This window comes from Triticum aestivum, chromosome 2A (genome assembly GCF_018294505.1).
Source record: "Triticum aestivum cultivar Chinese Spring chromosome 2A, IWGSC CS RefSeq v2.1, whole genome shotgun sequence".
Lineage (NCBI taxonomy): Eukaryota > Viridiplantae > Streptophyta > Magnoliopsida > Poales > Poaceae > Triticum > Triticum aestivum.
This window is the reverse complement of record NC_057797.1, coordinates 447,988,631-448,011,469: the sequence shown is the minus strand read 5'-3', so window position 1 is coordinate 448,011,469 and position 22,839 is coordinate 447,988,631. Positions and strand designations below refer to the sequence as shown.

Sequence of the window (22,839 nt, the reverse complement as noted above, 5' to 3'; positions counted from 1 at the left end):
GCCGTGGTGACCTTACATCTTCATCATTCCATTTAGCTACATTTTCACCTGGTTTATAGCAAGGGTGTTTGCTCCCTAAAGCATGAGTATGTGATTTTTCTCCCGTTGCAACGCACAAACATTTTTTTTCTAATAAAGCACGGTGCGTTTCTCCGTTTTTTGATCCGTTCACTCATATTATATTATTATTTTTATCCAAGGTGGTACTAATAAAGTATTTTTTCCTAAAAAACTTTTGTTATGTTTATCCCTCGCGTGAGGAGGGGGCAGAGGCGCGAGCCTGCTGGCCGGATCCGAAGCGAGCCAGAGCGGATGACGGCAAAGGAGGAGGGGTCAGAGACGGCAAAGGAGGAGGGGTCGGAGAAGGCTGCTGGCCGGATCTGGAGCACGGGACAGCGACTAGGCGGGCCAGATCGGATGACGGCAGAGGAGGAACTCGAGGATGAAGTGGGCAGGTGACGGATGCTTCTGGGCAGTCTGAATCAACGGGGTTCTCGAAGAGAGGGAGGCGGTCGAGGCCAGTGCTGGAGATACTGCCGACGCGGGCATGCTGGGTCGCAATGGCAGGCGTCGGTGCGCAGGTTCCGGCGATTGGACGCGGGCGTGACGGTGGTAGTTCTAAACTCTATGGTTGCGGCGCCATTGTTGTTGTTCTGAGTTTTCCTGTTCGACACAGAAGAGAGAGGGTGAGGAGAGAGATGAGACCGGTGCTAGAATTGGGAAGGAGAAGCGGGGAAGAGCCGGCTCACCGGCGGGGTCCTGCTGCTGTTGTTGTAGATCGCCAGCGGGGCTGGCTGGCTCGACCCACTCGGGTTCGAGCTGCCGGAGAGGAGCGACTGGGAGGCTGCTTGCTTCTTCGTGGACGAGGGCGCGAGGAAGCGCTCGGGAGCAGTGGGATCTAGGAGAGAAGGGGGCTGCGCTGTGTAGCTGTTTGCAGGTCTCTCGATGGGGAATTGATCTAATCCAGCAGACTGGGGGTCCCACGCACCGCTACCTCATCTCTCCTGGTCCAGTCATTTTCTTTCCACTGATCCCCATCCACATACGACCTCTCTCCTCTCCATAGCACTAGCACCCGTGCCCACACCAAGTGACACAAAAGATTGTTTTTAACAGGGTAATGGATCCCAAGGACCGAGAAGCTGCATTAGAGTTAGAGATACTAAGAGAAGTACAGCCGGACCCTATTTCGTCCCTAAACATTCGAAACGCATGCCCGGTCCGGTCAGTGTCCGTAAAAATGACCCAATCGAACCCTTCATTTTCTCTTAAATCGTCTAGACTGACCGGCGTACCTTAAACCGGGACCAAATTGCAGCCAAGTGATAACTTCGCAGTTAGAATTCAGAACTTGATTTTCTTCAAGGAGACAGTTCATTTGTGTATATACAAACCATTCATGATATAATTCTCATGTATAATGTTATCAAGAACAAAATGATTCATTTTTTTATATCACATGTCCACCAACTTATTCATGGTTTTGCTATAACCAACAATTTGCTTCCAATTTCTTTTGCAATTTGATCGAACTACCAATGCTTATATATGTGCTGCCCATAGTGATGAATGGAGCAAAAGCTGTCTTCAATGAGACAAATTCTTTTGTGTATATACAAATTATTCATGGTATAATTCTCATGTACAATGTCCGGAGGAACTAAATCATGTATTATTTTATCATGTGTCCACCAACTTATTCATGGTTTTGCTATAACCAACAATTTGTTTCCAATTCCTTTTGCGATTAGAAAGAACTCCCAATGCTCAACCTCGATGAATTTTGACTACAATAATATGTTTCTGCATGAGATTAACTACTCGGAAGTATCCCTCTATTGTGTGTATCCTGTGTATACTGATAGTTTCCCTCTATTGTGTGTATGCTGAATTTTATAATCGATCCTATTTTGTGTCGCAATTCGGGGACTTAATGAAGATATCCTCCTATTGCCTACTATCAACACTAGAAGTAAAAACGAGTAGAAATGTGAGGGGTGGTGCAAGGAGTATCCCTTGCAGGGCTGCCCCCATGTCAAGTTCGATGAGGTTAGAATTTTAAAGTTTTAAACATTCCATTGCTCCGGTGTGGCTTTGTGACATGTGTGTCGTGTGATGGCCGAGCTGATCGCCTTGGATTGAGCAATGTTCACACCCATTGCGATTAGATGGACATCTTGCCACCGTCAACAATGAGGACAAGAATAAGTAATACTTTTATCCCGTTGCAACGCACGGGCCCTTTTGCTAGTATATATATTATATTATATATATTATATCTATCCCTAATAATAAAGCACGGATTGATTCCGTGGGTTCACTGTCACAATACGCTTCTTCCCGTGAATTTACGCTTTCAGTTTAAATTTAGAACATATTCGAGGTGGTACTAAAGGTAATTCAATCGTAGTTGTTTTATTTATTTTGCGTTCTAAGATTGGCCCGTCGATTGTGTACACAAATACATAATTGGGCTGGGCTTTCCTTCCCTAAAAAAGCGCAATGTGTGGCCGCATTACACCCGGTCTCTTTCTTCTTCTTGCATCGATCTCTTTCTTCCTCGACAACAGCTCTGCGGCAAACCTGGACTCCTTCCTCTTCTTTGATCTCACCCGATCTCCTTCTTCAAGGGCACAATTCCTTCTCTTCAACGCGTACCAGATCGAGGAAAAGAAACTATTCGATTCGTTATTAGATCGAGAGGGAGAGGTCACGGGGACCAAGCACAAAGTCGTCAATGTCGTTGCTCCTCACCTCACTAATCCCCTTCGTTACGCCGCCATTGGTCCTCACGTTGCCACTTGATCGGCATCGAGGTTGTTGGCGAAATCGACAGAAAAATCAGATCGGGATAGAGAGGTCACGAACTCACGGGTACCAAGCATGAAGTCGAGAAAAATCAGATCAAGATCGAGAGGAAAGTGGCGAAGGGCGAAAGACTCGCAGGCATCGATGACTCCTCCACCGAAATCGCCGGCTGGTTCTCCAACGACACGCTTCATATGCGTACACACTCATGTCATTGTCCTGCCGACGACCCCTGTGCTGAAGGAGACAAGGAGAACGACTTCTAGTCGGGATCAAGACAACTCCTCCTCAAAATCAGCTGCTACTTCTCCTCTCTTCCATGGACGGGGACATGGTGCCCTGAGGCTTGGCTGGGTTCGATGGAGCAAGAAGAATTTGATGGGAGGAAATCATTGACATGTTGTAGTGGGTCTTGGAGTCATTCGGCAAAGGAGCCAGCCTCGAGGCTATTGGACAGGAGTCGACGGGCAGGGGATGGAGCGCGTCATGGCTGTTGGGCTCTGGTGCGGGCATCACGAGCGCATCCCGAGTCCATCCATCAGTCAAGGTGTCCACCCACTACAGTTCGAGATGCCGCTGCCAAGCGTGCTGACTAGAATATACCAGTCTGAACTTACATATTGTTACCATCAGTTGGTGATTCTTTTGCTACTTCGAGGGCCACCAGCAGCCCCGGCTGCGAACTTTGCATTGCTGGTATGTGTCTGTGGGACTGTTTCACAGATAATGTCAACCAGCCTAGCAAATTGAAGGAACATGGTCTGAAGTTATTAGCGTATACTGTAATGTAGATTCTCCCAGTGAACATATCAGAATAGCAGGTTCCCAGATCTTAAATAAAGTGTAGCAGTTAATTGTTGATAATGTACTATAACCTCATTTGCATCTGCCTAGCCTTTCATCGAGCAGCACATTGGTAAGCATACCTTGGGCCCAGGTAAACAAAGAAGAGTTGAGCTTTCGCTCTCTGGTTGGTTGGCTGAAGATATCTAGAGTTTAACCCTGCCTTGATGTAAGGAAAGCCATGACCTCAATTCTGAACCAAAGAATCCAAGGATAAGCAGAAATATGCTATGCTTGCAACTTAGTTTGTATCTTCTCCAACGAATATTGCCCTGGTACTGACAGGTTGTTACTACATATCTTGGTGTGGATTTCACCAGCGGTTCAACTTTTCAATCCAGTATATATTCTGGTCGGTGTTTTCCCTCCTGATTAATTACCTGGCGATTAAAATTAAAAGAAAGGGACAATACTTTAAGACCTACATGAGGATTCTCAAGGTATATGTTTTACATGATCATATCGAATCACAAGAATACTTATGCCCCTGTTGTCGTCATCGCCAAACTGGGCGCTCCACACGCAGATGCTACTCGCTTCGGTTATGGATTACCTGAAGCTCCTGAACAATTTTCAGTTATTTCTCTCTTACATATTTTCAATTTCAGCACTAATTCATTGCCTAAAGCTTGCAGATTATTATCTAAGTACTTGCTATTCATTATTGCCTGAAGCTTCTGAACAATTTAGTTATTTCTCTGGTAATGGAAAATTATTATATATTTTCTTGTGCTTTCTTTACTGCAGAGACCACTAAGTATTCACCCGAGCCAATATATGGTGTTATAGATGTACACAGGTTCACTGGACCCATGATAGTCACGGTTGATAGAGATCAAACCTTTGGTGGATAACTAGGGAGGAGAAAAATGTTGTACTGTAGTTTAATTGCCACTGGTCGCACATATACAAGTTCACTTACACTTTCGATACTACTCAAATATCCTCTAGATTTCTATGCAAATTCATGAATGATTTGCTTTCATTTATTGCTGTCAGGTTGAATGCGAGGAGCTTGCTTTATTGATAATTTCATGTTTGTGTGTTTACATTGCAATGGAGGAGGCATGTCATATATTCAGGTATGTGTATTGAAAACTATTTTTGTAGTAGGTTTATATGGATGATTACGAGCAATGTTATACAAAATCAAATGTTCTCATGTATCATTTTGGTTGTTATGCATGTATATTGCAGAGTAAGGCAGCCCCTATTTTTAACAATTCATACCCGAGAGCTGATGTGTTAGTTACTGCTGTAGTATTTAAATTCTTTAAATTTAAAGGATGATATCTAGCGGAGGAAGGACAAGACCTTGCAGCTGGAGTATATTGTCAGGCCATGACCCATATACCGTGACATTAGTTGTCGATAATGAAGTTTGGTATGCAGCTGGAGATGACATGATTTTTTTTCTTTATTATTCTATTGAAATCGCCTAGCTGCATTTTACATGTTAACCATGTATGTTTCCGGCTGAATCTGTTAATCGACAAATCATCGATCAAAATTTGTGGAAAGAAAATGCGATCTTGTCCTTGTAGAATGTTATTCAGTTGAGGTTGTTGCCGTAGCAAGGCTGGTTAATCTTCATTGATTTAGTTTCAAATTCTTCAGATCATTTAAATTTGGCATATGTGGATGATGATGGTAACTATATATAGCTGCACTGCATATATAGATGGAGATCATAATGCCAAGGTAATGTACATGTGTCATATGATGAAGTAGTGGGTTGGGACAAAAAGAAGTGACAACATATAAGTATTTGTTTCTCCCGTTGCAACGCACGGGCACATTTGCTAGTATATTTTATATATTATATTATATTATATTTATATTTTTATATATATAATAAAGCATGGTTCACCGTCACCGTGGAATCGACCCGCAGTCCATCGTAGCTGGACCGTAAGTAAAAAAAAACGTTTCATACGATTGTTGCCCCGCACGAAAAGACGAGGGTTCCTCTGCCGCCGCTGCCGCGCCCACATCTTCTTATCCCCGGTGCTCGTCCTCTCCCCGCCGTCACCGAATCCGGACGAGATCGGCAGGATCGGCTGCATCTCGCGCGACGCCTGGCCACTGTGCTCAGGGAGAAGGGAGAAAGTAGGAGCGGTGCTGCGACCTAGGCAGCAGCTCGCCAAGCCAGGCGGCGGCAAACGAGAGCCTCAACCAAGATTAGTCGTCGAAGCAGAGGAAGAGAGGAGCTCCAGCCGGATACGAGCAGAGGACACCGATGGATCTCGACGGCCATCGACGGGGACTTGAACGCCCCAGCCCCCAAAGCTCGCCTCATCTTCTACAGGCAACAGGGGACGGCTTCCCTCTTGGCGCCCGTAGGCAGCCTCGGCTCGCCGCCGTCGGGATCTGGCCAACACTGGCTCCTAGCGTTGCATCCATCAGTCCCGGATCTCGCCGCTGTAGGATGCAAGGAAGAGGATGAGGTACGACATGCAACAACGGAAGAAGGTGCAGAGCCAGCGATTCGATTTTGTTTGGTTAAAGAAGGTACAGGGCAACGACTGTATTTTTGATCATAATAGGATCAGTTTGCGTTGGTGGCGCAGTAGTGCTGCGTAGGCAGCTGCTTCAAATCTTCACAATGCTGGGTGAAGCCGTCAAGGTGAGATGATCGATTGCTTCTTGTCCATTGTCACCTTATTTAAGATTACTGACCTGGTTCCTCTTATTTCTCTTGTTGATGCAAACCTGCTCACTTCACAAGCCGCGCTCACAACCACCATCGTAGACTTCGTGGCTGGCATGCTTATCTTGTTTTCCTTTCTGGATCAGGGAACAAATTGCTCGATCATAATCGTTTTTTCTTTCTGTTCCAGGGAAGCACGGAAAGAAATGTTTCTATGCAGCATAACCCAAAAGTTTAATTTGACGTATTCCACCAAGCGTATGTTCTATAGCCTCCATCCTATAGTTTATTTCCTTTGTTTGAGGTTGTACAGAGGAGCTCAGCGACAACTGTGGTGCTGCTAGAATTACATCAGCTACTAACTTACGTACATATCTAAAAAAACTGCAGCTCCAGCTCCATGTAGTAATGACTTAGTATATTCTAATGCTCATAGGTACTGATTATTATTTTTTACAGGTTAATTTAATCAATTCCATTGACGTACTTTAGGAACGAGGCTGTATTGGGTGGTCTCTGACCGGCTGACGACAATACAGAGTCGCCGTAGTTGAGTTGTGTTCATGTAACACTGAAACTTGACATAGTTAGTATAAGAAGGTTTGGTTTACTTCCACTATGTTACTGTTCAATCTATTTTATAAACATATTGATTAGCCATTCTGGCAAAGAGGCATCTTCAATATTTCAGAAATCTCTTTTCCAGAAACTCCAATTCTGCTCATAGGAATTGCGATACCCAATATTTCTCAATTTGCTGACAAGGTTGTAATATGTCTATGCTTTACGCTTGCCGATCCATTGGAAGAGTATTTTCAAGGATTCTGCTGCTTACTAACTTTTTACATACATTGCACAAACTAAGCGTTAGGGTGACTGTTCCCTCTCATTAGAAGTAAAACATATCTTCGTATTTTTATAAGGCATTTCTCCCCAAAATTTTACCCAAACGATTCCCATGAAGTAATATATTTTGATATGTTTTTAAACTTCTAATTATGTACAGTACATTATTGTTGTGGTGTTGATCATATCAACCACGAAACAAGGTTTATATTTTTTTGAGTTCTTATTCTCTAATGATATAGCATTCACAGGTCCGGAGCACAATGCTAATTCATAGAAAGCATCTCTTGCTTGCGTTAATTTGGCCTAGAGTTTAATGTTTACATGATGCTCCGAAAGAATTGTATATTGTTTATCTCCCACAAGGTATTTTTTGATTTATTATGTGTACTTCTGTATTCAATGTTTTCTTAAATTATTTGACTTTTTGCACATTATGCATTGACTGACCATGATCTATGTGCCCAGATAGCAATAGAATCATCTTTGGAAAAAACTATTACTTGTGAAGATAAATAAAAGTTCCGTCTTACAAAATCAACTGATGTGCTGGTTGAAATTATCATGTTGGATAATATTTGCTTTTACTAGCAGTTGCAGTGCTCTTGTTATTTTATTTCCACAAATATCATCACGTTTCGCTATTGACGTCATGCTATATTCCTTGACTGAAAGCAAACCCTTTAATTGCAGCTGTACTAAGCATTCTTTCCGTCTATATCATGTCATGATTTTCTTACTAGCTGTAGTGGTGCTCTTATTATTTTTATTTTCCAGAATTACTGTCATTTCACAGATGGTGTAAACCTTGTTCATGGCTAACTTATAGAATAGCAAACCTGGTTCATGGCTAACTTATAGAATAACAAACCTTGTTCATGGCTAACTTATAGAATAGCAGAAACAGATTTCAAAAACCATCAACATCAGGAACACTCTGACCATGTATTTGATTATGTTAAAGACCCAATATATGATGAGGTCCTGCATCTCCTGATGTTGAGCTATATAGACTGGTATTTCCAGTAAATTTTATTGACAGGCACTTTGGCGTCGTTAACAATTGACACACACTTTGGTGTCTCAGCAACCAGGTCGCCACCGACCACCACGGTGGCTCGCCGTGATGCCCTACCGCCACCCTATGTACGACACCAGCGGCGAGATGGGCGGGAACTCTTTGGCGTGCCGTCACACAGGAACAACACACGTCATACACTCTGAAGGACATGTTTGTCAGGCTTGACTTGACCTTGCTGCCTCTGTTGCTGGAGATCAGCCGAAGAGTTAGCTTATTGCCGCTTTGCTTCAATGCTCTTCGACTCTCCGTAATGAGCAGCTGATGGTGCTTGGACGAAACAATTGGTCAGAAAATGGGTAGTGATGTACTGGTGGTCATGTGTCCGCCCACTAAATGTAAAACACCAAAGATGATTCTTCAGGACTTGATACATTCCAATTACATATTTGGGTCTTCTTCTTCTTACTGTGATACTTGGTTTTACTTAGTAATCTTAAGATCAACTCTTTCGATTTATAACTATATGTAGAGCTCAGGACCCGACCTTGCATGTGGCTGGTTTAATTTGTTTACTGGAGAAATTAGTTTAAAAATGACCATAGTTTACCACATGTTAACACTATTTTTGTTTCAAAAAAATATGTTTGCACTTTTTTAAATCATAAAAAAATCCCCAAAATATTTCCATTTTTACTTAAAAAATCATTTAGAAACTTATAAAAAAACAAGCATTTTTTGAAGAAAAAACATCTGTTGAAAATGTGTTTCTTTAGAGAAATGTTCTAATTTTCATAAACGTTTAAGATTCTTAAAGAAGTGTTCCAATTTTTATGTAAACCTTAACTTCTATTAAAAATAAGCAAATTTTCATGGTTTCCTGAAAAGCCAAAAAAAAAAAAAACGATTGACAAACTACTCCACGCAAAACTGCTCTTCCATCTAATGAAGAACCCTAAGTTGGCTTTTTCATGTCCAAACTTGATTCTACAAAAAGCGATAATCAGTTTTACCTTATCATCAAAGTTTATTAAAATTGGAAAATGGTGCACAATGGGATATGAAGCTGGTTGTGTCTCTTTTTTCGCCCGGTGCAATGCATGGGCATTTGTACTAGTTATTCTTACACAAGAAATTCCAGAAAATATTACAAACTTCAAAAATTCATAACTTTTAATCTGTAACTCCAAATGCAAAGATTTATATATGAAATTTGATCAGAAAAAATCAATCTTTCCATCTATAATGGTTTCATGCATGACAAAACACTTTAACCTTGCTGATTAGGTGAAACAAGCTAATGCACTTATATGGCTTAAGAACATAAGCTTCCATTTTGAATCCTTGATTCAAATAGACTCAAACCAACTTGTTTCACAATCCATTAGCCAGGACACCTCATATTGCCATGTCATAGTATGCATCATATTGTTGCATATTGCCATGTGATGATTGTGTTCTGTGATGTCTTTCGTGGTAGGTTCTGCCTCCGAGGATATTCTCGAGTATCCAACTGAAGGATGGTACCCTACTACTACTCCATCAGGCAAGCAGCCCTATTGATCATATCGATACAATCCCATGTTCTCACTCCTGCTCTCATTTACTGCATTAAGACAACAACGTTTCAAACTGCTGTGTGCTGCGGTAGTTGAACCCTTATCCTCTGCATGACCTGTCATTGCAACAGTAACTAGATGAAACCCACTAGCATGTGTAGGAGTTGATTAAGCCACATATGTGTTTCCTACCTTGCTATGCCTGCTATGCTTAGAGTTGTGTCAGGTCTGGTTTATCTGGGTGATGGGCTAGAGTGAAATGATTACGTCGGTAATGTGAGGGATGTGTTGAACATGATTTGGTAAAGGTATCGATGAGAGGCCATGTAGGAGTACATGGTGGGTTGTTTCATTGAGGTCGTCCCTAAGAACTGAGATCTGTATGTGTGATTTAAGAATCAGTTACTACCATGCATTGGGATCCTTAATTGACCCTCTCGGCTTCTTAACCACTCTAGTACTCTGTCCAGGAGTTGCAACTAGTTTCTGGTGTTTATAGGTTATGTGTTGGCGGCCGTGCGTAGCGCTGACCCTAGGGATGGGTTATGATGCGGTAGATACACTGTGGCACGGTGTACCGAGTCAGCCGTTTGGTGTCTCGGGAACCTTGTTCACATCGTTCTGAGCCGTATGTGGAAACCTCGGCCGGACTCCCTGCAGATGGAACCTGGATAGGCGATAAACCTGGACTAGAGACTTGAGTGTTTAGGTAGGCCGTGGCCGACACCCTCGTTGGGCTTCCGCTTGAAGGTTGCCGAGTACATGTCATGTAAACGACGGTAAGTGGTGAGAGCGTGTGTGAATAAGTACACCCCTGCAGGGTTAACATCATCTATTCGAATAGCCACGTCCACGGTAAAGGACTACTTGATTGCCTATACACTTTATAGACAAGTTAATGGTTACTACTAAAAGACTCAAGATAAGTGTGTGTACCGAGGATGGCCCTCTCGTAGGATGAAGAGGGAGGATCCTCAGTGGAGTATTGTGTTGGTGATTAGTGGACTCATATGCGAAAACTATTTTACTAGTGGTGTCTCGTAGGATAGCTTAGCCAAGAGTCAAAGCTGGCTTGCTGCAATAACTCCACCACCTTTTTGAGAATGAGCATGTATAGTAGGATCTGTTGTAAGACTTGCTGAGTACCTTTGTACTCATGTTGCTTTAATTACTATTTTCAGACGACAATACCGCCCCCTCCGATGGGTTTTACGTAGACCTCGACGTCGATGAGTGACTTGCCACCCAGATGGTGATTCTGGCAATGGAGGGCCCGTTGTAGATAGACAGGCTTCGTCAAGCCTTCTTTCTTTCTAGTGTCTATACTCAGACTTATTTGCTTCCGCATGTGCTTGTATGCTTGTATGACTTGAGTGTCGGGTCATGTGACCCCTACCTGTATGAACATGTTATGTATGGCTCTCCGGAGCCTTTAAATAAAGTACTTGAGTTGTAGAATTCTGTTGTGATGCCATGTTGTATTTACACATATCGAGCATATTGTGTGTATGATTGAAATGCTTGGTATGTGTGGGATCCGACAATCTAGTTGTTTATCCTTGGCAGCCTCTCTTATGGGGAAATGTAGTCTAGTGCCTCCATGAGCCATAGTAGTCCGCGACAGCCCGGTTCACCAGAGTCCTGCTAGCCCAGCACTACTGCTCAGGACACTTGACTGGCCGGCATGTGTTTCACTTCGTTCATGTGTCTGTCCCTTCGGGGAAATGTCACATGATGACATCCAGAGTCCTGCCTAGCCTGCTACAGCTTGGGTTCCCCACTACTAGGAAAAGGGCTATAGATGAAATTGACACTAATGGCACACCAGACATGTGGTGCGCCACTACTATATACTAATGGCGCACCATGTGTTGGTGCGCCATTAGTAATAAGATTTTTTTTCAAAACTAGTAATGGCGCACCACATCCACGGTGCGCCACTAGTAATTTTTTTTCAATTTTTTTATATTTTTTGAAAACTAGTAATGGCGCACCGTGGGAGTGGTGTGCCATTACTAACTTGGCCCAAAAATTCCCTCGCATGCACCCCCCCGGTGGACCGCCTTTTCAATTTAAAAAAATAATAAAAGAAAATGATGAAAATATCAAAAAATAAAAGAAAATAAGTTTCCCATGTGATATGTGGTCTAGTTGTTGGGAAAATTTACAAATATGAATTTCGACTTTATTTGCAAAATCTCTCTAGAATTTGTAAAATGGGCATAACTTTTGCATACGAACTCGGATTAAAAAGTTTTCTATATGAAAAATCATCTACTCGAAAAGTTACATCCGGATTTGACCGGGGAAACCCCGTTAAACATTTTCAAAATCCTCAAAAACCTAACAGAAAAAAGTTACGGGGCTTTTAAGATCTGGAGGCAAAAAAATTCAAACTTACTAGTGGCGCACCGTATGCTAGGTGCGCCACTAGTAATAGAAAAAAAATTAGTTTCGATTTTTTTTCAAAATATGATACGTAATATGAACGGAAGTTTGAAATATTCTATCAAAATTTCATCACACTCATGAACATGAACAAAGTCCTAAACATCAACAAGGTTTAATAGGATTGATATGCTAGATATATCAACAAGTGCCTGTGAAGTGAGCTGGTGCCGGGGTTGGATAGAACTCTGAAGTTAAGCGTGCTTGGGCTGGAGTAGTGTGAGGATGGGTGACCTTTCGGGAAGTTTGACCACGGAGTGCGATTTGACCTGAGATTAAGCATATTGACCTGAGATTAACCCATAGTGACCCGCGCCATTAGTAAAAAATACTAGTGGCATGGTACTAGTGGCGCACCAGTAGTGCGCCATTAGTAGGCAAAACTGGTGCGCCACTAGTAGGCCTTTTCCTAGTAGTTCCCGGAGTCCTGTTAGCCCAGTGCTACAGCCCGGATTCACATGCTGATGACCGACATATTCGATGTGATTCATGTATGCCTGTCCCCATAGGTTAGTGCCGCTTTGGGTTCACGACTAGCCATTTCGGCCCGGGTTCTCTGTCATATGGATGCTAGTGACACTATCATATACGTGAGCCAAAAGGCGCAAACGGTCCCGGGCCATGGTAAGGCGACACCCGTGGGGATACCGTGCGTGAGGCCACAAAGTGATATGAGGTGTTACCCACTAGATCGATGTGACTTGGAATCGGGGTCCTGACAGCATTGGCATCAGAGCCGGACTGCCTGTAGGTTCGTTGAGCCAAACTGGTCGATGTCAAGTCTAGAAATGCTTTAGTTATATGTAGGGGAATTGATTGTGGGAGGGAACGTAAGGCTCTTTTACTCCTTTACCTTATGCCCTCTAATCTAAGTCATTCTCTTCTCATTCTACGTGGGTTAAGGACTAGGCTCTCTTCTCTCTATCAGGTTCATGTGTTACTAATCCGTAGTAGCTTATAGGATTGTTGTTACAAGCCTCAGTACAGTTTCTACTACTTTTAGTATGTTGTTAGTTGAACCAGAACCTTGATATGATGTTGATGAGTGGTTTTGCAAACTGTTGTGAATGTCTCAAATCTTTTTCTGAGCATTTACAGCCGTTATGCTGTCCGATTTCTCCTAGAAAATTCTAATGCCTTTGCATTATTCTGTGCTTTCAGATGGCCACCCGTTCCCAGAACCAAGTGGTTCGCCTGACTCGGCGCCTTGATGTACCCGGTCACACGGCCATGTTGGTTCAAGTGATGGTCGAGACAGGCTATCGATGGTATCCTGAGTATACCTCGAGGAGCAGTTCCGAGACTTCAACCAGAGCCAGTACCTTTGTACCGTCAGGATATATCCCTCTTATCCTGGAGCCACTGAACCCCTCCACTGCTCTTATGGACTTGGGGTTACTATTGAGATGTCCGTGCAGGACGCAACTTACTCAATGATGACTATCATTCGAGCCAGAACTGCCTTGCTCCAGAACACCGATTTTCGCTACATGCCAGCCTCACTCCCTGGAGCATAGGGGTACTATCAGGCTTTGTACTATGACTCTACACATGAGGAGTCACTACTCCGCACCACTGCCGAGATGCTCGAGGACAAGGACCGCGAAAATCGGGCCTTGCGTATGGAGCTCTTTAACTCTCGGTCTGACCACTTGGCCACTTTGACACGGTTTGCACCTGCCGTGCAGGCCGGATACATGGACATGAGGGACTTGTACCCCGTGCGGTCTGGGTTGCCAGATTGCATGGATTGGCATGATGTAGGAGGCATCACCCCTCCACGTGGTCCCCAGCTGCCACCATTTGTGGGACCAAGGCCACATCCGAGTCCCTATGGCCCGCAAGCTCCACAGGACCGTCTGTTCCCAGATGATCATGTTCCGCTTCCAGGTTTTGGTGTTGACTTTTATGAGGATTACTACGGAGCTGTCTGAGCTAGTAGTAGTTTCACTAGTACTGTAATAGTTGTATTCTCCACAGTCCCGCGTGACCCGTTGGATACGACTTGGTGTGTATCACGTTCCAGAGGGGTAGAAAAATAATGTATAGGAGTTTGGAATGCCTTTGATGAGATGTAACGTCTTCCACCTTAGTTGTACTCTAGCCTGGGCTTGTACTAAACTATGTACTGTGTGTATGACAGATGGTATATATATGGCAGTTTCTATATTACCATGTCGTGCAATGAACATCTCAGCATTCCATGTTATCCATTACATTCCGCACTTCTTTGCCAAGATTGTGCCATCCTTGTCTAAACCATTGTCTTGTTTTTCCTAGGATGGTCAACACCCGCAGCAACCCTGCTGCCCCGGAGCAGGGGGAAGCCAGTGCAGCTAGGGATGAGAATCTGCCTCACCCGCCTTCTCATGCCGAAGTTATGCTGAAGGCAGAAAGAAACAAGCATGAGACTAACCACTTGCTGGAGCGGATTGAGCAGAACACTGCACGTCATCAGCGAAACGACTTGGTGTCAATCAATGACTTTATCAAGTTGTACCCACCAAAGTTTAATCATTCCCTCGAGCCCCTCGACGCGGATGATTGGCTTCGCAGCATCACCCATAAGCTACATTCTGCCAACGTAGCCAAAGCTGATAAGGTTACCTATGCTGCCTATCACCTCGAAGGCCCTGCTAGCCTTTGGTGGGAAAACTTTGAGGCTATGCGCCCGGTCGGCCAAATCACTACTTGGGCTGAATTCAGTGAGGCTTTCCGTGAGCATCACATCCCGGAAGGTCTCATGGATCGTAAGAGGGAAGAGTTCTACAATTTCACCCAAGGTAGACTGATTGTGGATGCATACAGCCGCGAGTTTGGAAATTTAGCACGTTATGCTCCTGAAGAGGTATCCACCGACGCTAAGAAGCAGGCAAGGTTCCGCAAGGGACTTAGCCCCGAACTTCGCTGCGATCTTCGTCTGCACGAGTGCACCTCCTTCCAAAAGCTGGTCAATAAGGCCATCAGTGCTGAGACAGGTTAGACTGACTATGACGCTTCACAAAGCACTCCCGTGATTTTGGTTCTTCATCTGGCTCTAGATCTCAGAAGCGCCGGGTGTGGATTCCAAGCACAGCGCTGCCACCCAGGTTCACTCCGAGGCCATCCTTTGAGGCGCCTCGCCCAACTAGCAGTTTGCATCACCTAAGCCCTATGGTGGCCCCGCTACTAATGCTGCTCCACGCCCCAATGTTGTGACATGTTTCAAGTGTGGAGAGCCGGGTCACTCCAGTCGAGAGTGTCCCCAGAACAACAACCCCAACCAGTCTGGAAAGTCCGTTGGCCGTGGTAAGCCAGCGGGAAAGACATTCTACGCCAAGCCAGCCACCACTACATGTGGCCATGTCAACTATGTCTCAGCTGAGGAGGCTCATGATGATCCCAACATCGTCCTTGGTACGCTCCTTGTTAATTGCCATCCGACATCTGTTCTTTTCGATACTGGAGCATCTCATTCATTCATATCTGAGAGCTATGCTCGATTGCATAACACGACATTCTGTGACATGCCCACTTCCATGGTAATTCAAACTCCGGGTTCCAAATGGCAAACTTCTAGAGTAAGCCATGGGAGTGAAATTCTTGTCGATAGACTTGTCTTCCTTGCATCCTTAATAGCTCTCAAGTCCTCAGACATAAACATCATCTTGGGTATGGACTGGATGTCAGTTCATTATGCTAAGATTGATTGTGCCACTAAAACCGTTCAACTTACTCACCCATCGGGCAAGACAGTCAATGTCTTAACTCGAGTGGCCAAGCGCCAACTTTACTCCCTAAATGCCAACCCCCTTCCAGACCTTGAAGATATTCCGGTAGTCCGAGACTTCCCAGATGTCTTTCCAGAAGAACTGCCAGGTGTTCCACCTGACAGGGATGTCGAGTTCGTGATAGACCTTGTTCCAGGAACCGTCCCAATTTCTAGAAGACCCTATAAGATGGCACCCTTAGAACTAGTCGAGCTTAAGATTCAACTCGATGAGTCCTTGAAAAAGGGTTTCATCCATCCTAGTTCTTCTCCTTGGGCTTGCCCCGTCCTCTTCGTCAAGAAGAAGGATGGAATGGATCGGATGGTTGTAGATTACCGACCTGTCAACTTGGTCACTATCAAGAACAAGTATCCGCTCCCCAGGATCAATGATCTATACGACCAGCTCGCTGGATCCTCAGTCTTTTCCAAAATGGATCTGAGATTGGGCTACCATCAAATCAAAATCAAGAACGGGGACATTCCTAAAACGACTTTTGTTACTCGTTATGGCCAATACGAGTACACCGTTATGTCCTTCGGTTTAACCAATGCCCCAGCCACCTTCTCTCGGTTAATGAACTCGGTCTTCATGGAGTATTTGGATAAATTCGTCGTGGTATACCTCGATGATATACTCATCTACTCCAAGAGTGAGGAAGAACATGCCGAACATCTAAGGCTGGGATTGACGAAACTTCGAGAGCATCGCCTTTATGCGAAATTCTCCAAGTGTGAATTTTGGTTGCCAGAAGTGACCTATCTAGGCCATGTAATCTCTGGTAAGGGTATTGCTATCAATCCCGAGCAAGTTCATGCCGTCCTTGATTGGACTCCACCTGAAACGGTCAAGCAAGTTCGGAGCTTCCTTAGCTTAGCGAGCTATTGTCGCCGCTTCGTCGAGAATTTCTCCAAGGTTGCTAAACCTCTAACTGAACTCCTCAAGAAAGATAAAAAGTTCAAGTGGACCGCATAGTGCGAGTTCAGCTTTCAGGAACTGAAAAGACACCTGACATCTTCTCCCGTACTGGTACCACCAAATTTCTCCAAGGACTTTATTATCTATTGCGACGCCTCGCGACAAGGACTAGGTTGCATACTCATGCAAGATTGTCAGGTAATTGCCTATGCTTCATGGCAATTACACCCACATGAGGAAAACTATCCCACACATGATCTAGAGCTTGCAGCTGTAGTCCATGCACTTAAAACATGGCGACATTACCTTCTCGATAATCGTTGCAAGATCTTCACTGATCACCAAAGTTTGAAATGTATCTTCACCCAACCGGATTTAAATCTCAGGCAAAGACGTTGGGTCGAGTTGATCTCAGATTATGACTTAGGGATAACCTACACCCCCGGAAAAGCTAATGTTATGGCTGATGCACTAAGTCGTAAATCCTATTGTAGCAACCTGATGTTACAACAAGGTCAACCACTTCTCCATGAGGAATTTCGGAAGCTTAATCTTCACATTGTTCCTCAGGGATTCCTATCTACCTTGGTGGTGAAACCGACCCTTATGGATCAGATCATAACCGCCTAGCGGTATGACAAGGGGATATCTCGGATCAAGCAGAACATTGCTAGCGGAGCTGCTACGTGTTTCTCTGTGAACGCTCAAGGTGTTGTCTTCTTTGAGAACCGCCTGGTGGTTCCCAAGAAACAACAACTACGGCAACTGATCCTTAAGGAAGCTCATGAATCCCCTCTCACCATTCATCCCGGTAGTACTAAGATGTATCAAGACCTACGCCAGAGGTTTTGGTGGACTAGAATGAAGAGAGAAATTGCTCAATACATTACTAGTTGCGACGTCTGTCGTCGTGTTAAAGCAGAGCATCAACGGCCTGCTGGCACCCTTCAACCTTTGGCTATTCCTGAATGGAAATGGGATAAAATCAGTATGGATTTCATTACTGGGTTTCCCAGGACCAAGAAAGGGAATAATGCTATCTTCGTCGTTGTCGACCGTCTTTCCAAAGTAGCCCACTTCCTACCTGTTCGTGAGAGTATAACCGCTAGCCAGCTAGCTGACTTATACATCTCCCGAATAGTGTCTTCATGGTGTCACATTGGAAATTAACTCAAACCGTGGGAGTCTCTTTACCTCTCGATTTTGGAAAAGTTTCCAAAATGCTATGGGAACTCGTCTCTCCTTTAGCACTGCCTTCCACCCCCAATCAAGTGGTCAAGTAGAGCGAGTAAATCAAATTCTGGAGGATATGCTCCGAGCTTCTGTCATCTCATTCGGAATGGATTGGGAGAAATGCCTTCCATTCGCGGAGTTCGCTTATAACAATAGTTATCAAGCTAGCTTGGGCAAAGCTCCTTTCGAAGTTCTCTATGGACGAAAATGTCGAACGCCTCTTAACTAGTCAGAAACCGGGGAAAGACAACTCTTTGGCCCGGATATGATTCAAGAAGCAGAAGAGCAGGTTCACGTTATTCGTGAGAAATTGAAAACAGCCCAATCTCGTCAAAAGAGCCAATATGACCGTAAACATAAGCTCATGACTTGTGAAGTCAGCGAGAAGGCTTACCTTCGGGTTACTCCTTTAAAGGGAACCCGTCATTTCGGTATTGAAGGCAAATTGGCTCCTTGTTACATTGGACCCTTTCGCATTCTTGCCAAACGAGGAGAAGTTGCCTACCAGCTGGAACTACCTCCGCATCTTTCCAGAGTTCACGATGTCTTCCACGTTTCTCAACTCACGCGTTGCTTCGTGGATCCTATCAGTGGAGTGGACCACGAAACGCTTGATCTACAAGATAATCTCATATATTGGGAATATCCTGTTCGTATCCTTGATCAAGCCAAGCGTACCACTCGACGCCATAACATCAAGTTTCTCAAGGTTCAATGGTCACACCATTCTGAGAAAGAAGCCACTTGGGAAAGGGAGGATCGTCTTCGACTTGAGTACCCCACCTTCTTCCCAACGGATCCTAAATCTCGGGACGAGATTCTTTTGAGTGGGGGTGAGTTGTCACACCCTAGCTAGTTCATGCATTAGAGTGTTGCATCATGTTTATTTTCCCAGAAAACTGAATTGGGGATGGCAGAAACCCCCAGCACCCCCCTCAAAACCAACTAGGGTTTACTAAAATCTTTTTCAATGAACCTGAAATGCCCTTCTAAAATGTTCATCATCTTTGCCTTGGTCTAGAACCTTTGACAAAAATGGTGCACACTTTTCTAGGACATCATAAGGTCATTGGATTAAACCATATGCTATTTGCATTTGGACATTTAAATGCTACTAAATATTTTAAATGTCCACATAATCCCAAACTGAAATGTTCCATGTTGGATATGTTCTAAACAGTGGGCATGTGCAATTTGGTGATTTTTTGAAATGCCTAAGTATTATTAGAAAAGCCACAAACTTGCAGAAATAAAGAAAACAGAAAAATAAAAGGGAAACAAACTTACCTGGCAAAGCCACCAGCCGGCCCATCTGGCGGCCCAACACTATGTTGGCCCGTGCCAGCTAGCTGCTTCGTCCCCGCCAGGCAGGCAGGGAGGTGACGCCGGCGTGCGTGAGCTCACCAGTGCGTCAGCTGCTTGCCGCCCTCGCCCCTGGACACCTGGGCGAGCTCCACGTCGCCGCCCCGACCTCGCAGACACCTCGCTCACTCCTCTGCCTCTCTCCCTCGCCCTCTCCCACCATGGCCGACGCTGCCGCGCCCGCGCCACCGTGAAACTCGCATCCATCGTCGTCCCCGCGCCGCGCTGCCGTGTCCACAAGCTCCACCGTTGTCTGCTTCGTGGAGCTAGCCGAGCCCCGAGCGCTCGCACGCTCTAATTCGTCTTCTTCGACCTCGTCTTCACCGAACGCCGCCAGAGATCCCCTTCGCCGTCACCGCCGCACCAGCTCGTCCCCGACCTCTCCGTCTGCCTCGTTGTGATCGCCGTGAGCCCAGCTACCTCCTCCCCCTTCCCATTCTCGCTCTCGAGCACCACAGCGACTACACCGAGCTCGGCCGCACCCGACGCCGCCATCGCACGTCGCTGTTGTGGCCACAACATGTTGGCTTGATTCTGAGCACGCCATCGTCTTCACCGCACTCGCAGAAGCCATAGCACCTCCCCACGCGCCTCGTCGTGCCTCATAGTGACGGTTTCGACCTCGCCCGAACTCCGGCGACCGCCAAGGTCATCGCCGGCGACGTTTCTGGCCACGCCAGCTCCACCCACTGCCACCACTCGACGCGGCTCACTCCTCGCATCACGTAGATGTGCTCCGCCGTCGTTTTGGTCGCCAGAGCATGAAACCCGCACCGCTCCGCCGCGTCTGGCCTCGCCGGTGGCTAAACGCTGGCGAGTTTGACTTCGTTTGACCCTGGTTGACCCCGTGTGGGCCCAGGTTGACTCCCCCTGAGTCTATGACAAGTGGGACCGCTATGCTAATTAACTTAGATTAGCACTAACTAAATTTAGTTAGTTAATTAACTACTGACACGCGGGTCCCACTGGTCAGGTTTGACCTAGACCGGCTCTGTTGACCGCTGATGTCACCCTAACGCAATGCTGACGCAATAATTCAATTACTGGAATTATTCTTATACAGGAAATTCTAGAAAATATTACAAACTTCAAAAGTTCATAACTTTTAATCTGTAACTGCAAATGCAAAGATTTATATATGAAATTTGATCAGAAAAATTCAATCTTTCCATCTGTAATGGTTTCATGCATGACAAAACACTTTAACCTTGCCGATTAGGTGAAACAAGCTAATGCACTTATATGGCTTAAGAACATAAGCTTCCATTCGAATCCTTGATTCAAATAGATTCAAACCAACTTGTTTCACAATGCATTAGCCAGGACACCTCATATTGCCATGTCATAGCATGCATCATATTGTTGCATATTGCCATGTGATGATTGTGTTCTGTGATGTCTTTCATGGTAGGTTCTGCCTTCGAGGATATTCTCGAGTATCCAACTGAAGGGCAGTACCCTACTACTACTCCATCAGGCAAGCATCCCCATTGATCATATCGATACAATCCCATGTTCTCGCTCCTGCTCTCATTTACTGCATTAAGACAACAACGTTTCAAACTGCTGTGTGCTGTGGTAGTTGAACCCTTATCCTCTGCATGACCTGTCATTGCCACAGTAACTAGATGAAACCCACTAGCATGTGTAGGAGTTGATTGAGCCACATATGTGTTTCCTACCTTGCTATGCCTGCTATGCTTAGAGTTGTGTCAGGTCTGGTTCATCTGGGTGATGGGCTAGAGTGAAATGATTACATCGGTAATGTGAGGGATGTGTTGAACATGATTTGGTAAAGGTATCGATGAGAGGCCATGTAGGAGTACATGGTGGGTTGTTTCATTGAGGCCGTCCCTAAGAACTGAGATCTGTATGTGTGATTTAAGAATCAGTTACTACCATGCATTGGGATCCTTAATTGACCCTCTCGGCTTCTTAACCACTCTAGTACTATGTCCAGGAGTTGCAACTAGTATCTGGTGTTTGTAGGTTATGTGTTGGTGGCTGTGCCTAGCGCTGACCCTAGGGGTGGGCTATGATGTGGTAGATACACCATGGCACGGTGTACCGAGTCACCCGTTTGGTGTCTCGGGAACCCTGTTCACATCGTTCGGGGCCGTATGTGGAAACCTCGGCCGGACTAGAGACTTGAGTGTTTAGGTAGGCCGTGGCCGACACCCTCGTTGGGCTTCCGCTTGAAGGTTGCCGAGTACATGTCGTGTAAACGGCGGTAAGTGGTGAGAGCGTGTGTGAAGTACACCCCTGTAGGGTTAACATCATCTATTCGAATAGCCGCGTCCGCGGTAAAGGACTACTTGGTTGCGTATACAGTTCATAGACAAGTTAATGGTTACTACTAAAAGACTCAAGATAAGTGTGAGTACCGAGGATGGCCCTCTCGTAGGATGACGAGGGAGGATCCTCGGTGGAGTATTGTGTTGGTGATTAGTGGACTCGTGTGCGAAAACTATTTTACTAGTGGTGTCTCGTAGGAAATCTTAGCCAAGAGTCAAAGCTGGCTTGCTGCAATAACTCCACCACCTTCTTGAGAATGAGCATGTATAGTAGGATCTGTTGTAAGACTTTTTGAGTACCTTTGTACTCATGTTGCTTTAATTACTGTTTTTAGACGACAACACCGCCCCCTCCGATGGGTTTTACGTAGACCTCGACGTTGATGAGTGACTTGCCACCTAGGTGGTGATTCTGGCCATGGAGGGCCCGTTGTAGATAGCAGGCTTCGTCAAGCCTTCTTTCTTTCTGGTGTTTGTACTCAGACTTATTTGCTTCCGCATGTGCTTGTATGACTTGAGTGTCGGGTCATGTGACCCCTACCTGTGTGAACATGTTATGTATGGCTCTCCGGAGCCTTGAAATAAAGTACTTGAGTTGTAGAGTTTTGTTGTGATGCCATGTTGTATTTACACATATCGAGCATATTGTGTGTATGATTGAAATGCTTGGTATGTGTGGGATCCGACAATCTAGTTGTTTATCCTTGGCAGCCTCTCTTATGGGGAAATGTAGTCTAGTGCCTCCATGAGCCATAGTAGTCCGCTACAGCCCGGTTCACCGGAGTCCTGCTAGCCCAGCACTACTGCTCAGGACACTTGACTGGCCGACATGTGTTTCACTTCGTTCCTGTGTCTGTCCCTTCGGGGAAATGTCACGCGGTGACATCCGGAGTCCTGCCTAGCCTGCTACAGCCCAAGTTCCCGGAGTCCTGTTAGCCCAGTGCTACAGCCTGGATTCACACACTGATGACCGACATGCTCGATGTGATTCATGTATGCCTGTCCCCATAGGTTAGTGCCGCTTTGGGTTCACGACTAGCCATGTCGGCCCGGGTTCTCTATCATATGGATGCTAGCGACACTATCATATACGTGAGCCAAAAGGCGCAAA

The 22,839-nt window shown here is 45.2% G+C and overlaps 1 long non-coding RNA gene across 1 annotated transcript; it reads left to right on the top strand.

The window, feature by feature from the left end:
* Positions 1-5,556: 5,556 nt before the first annotated feature.
* On the top strand, positions 5,557-8,630 carry LOC123188942 (uncharacterized). Its single transcript, XR_006495447.1, has 2 exons — positions 5,557-6,559; positions 6,761-8,630. It is a non-coding gene; the product is annotated as an uncharacterized lncRNA (long non-coding RNA).
* Positions 8,631-22,839: the final 14,209 nt, after the last annotated feature.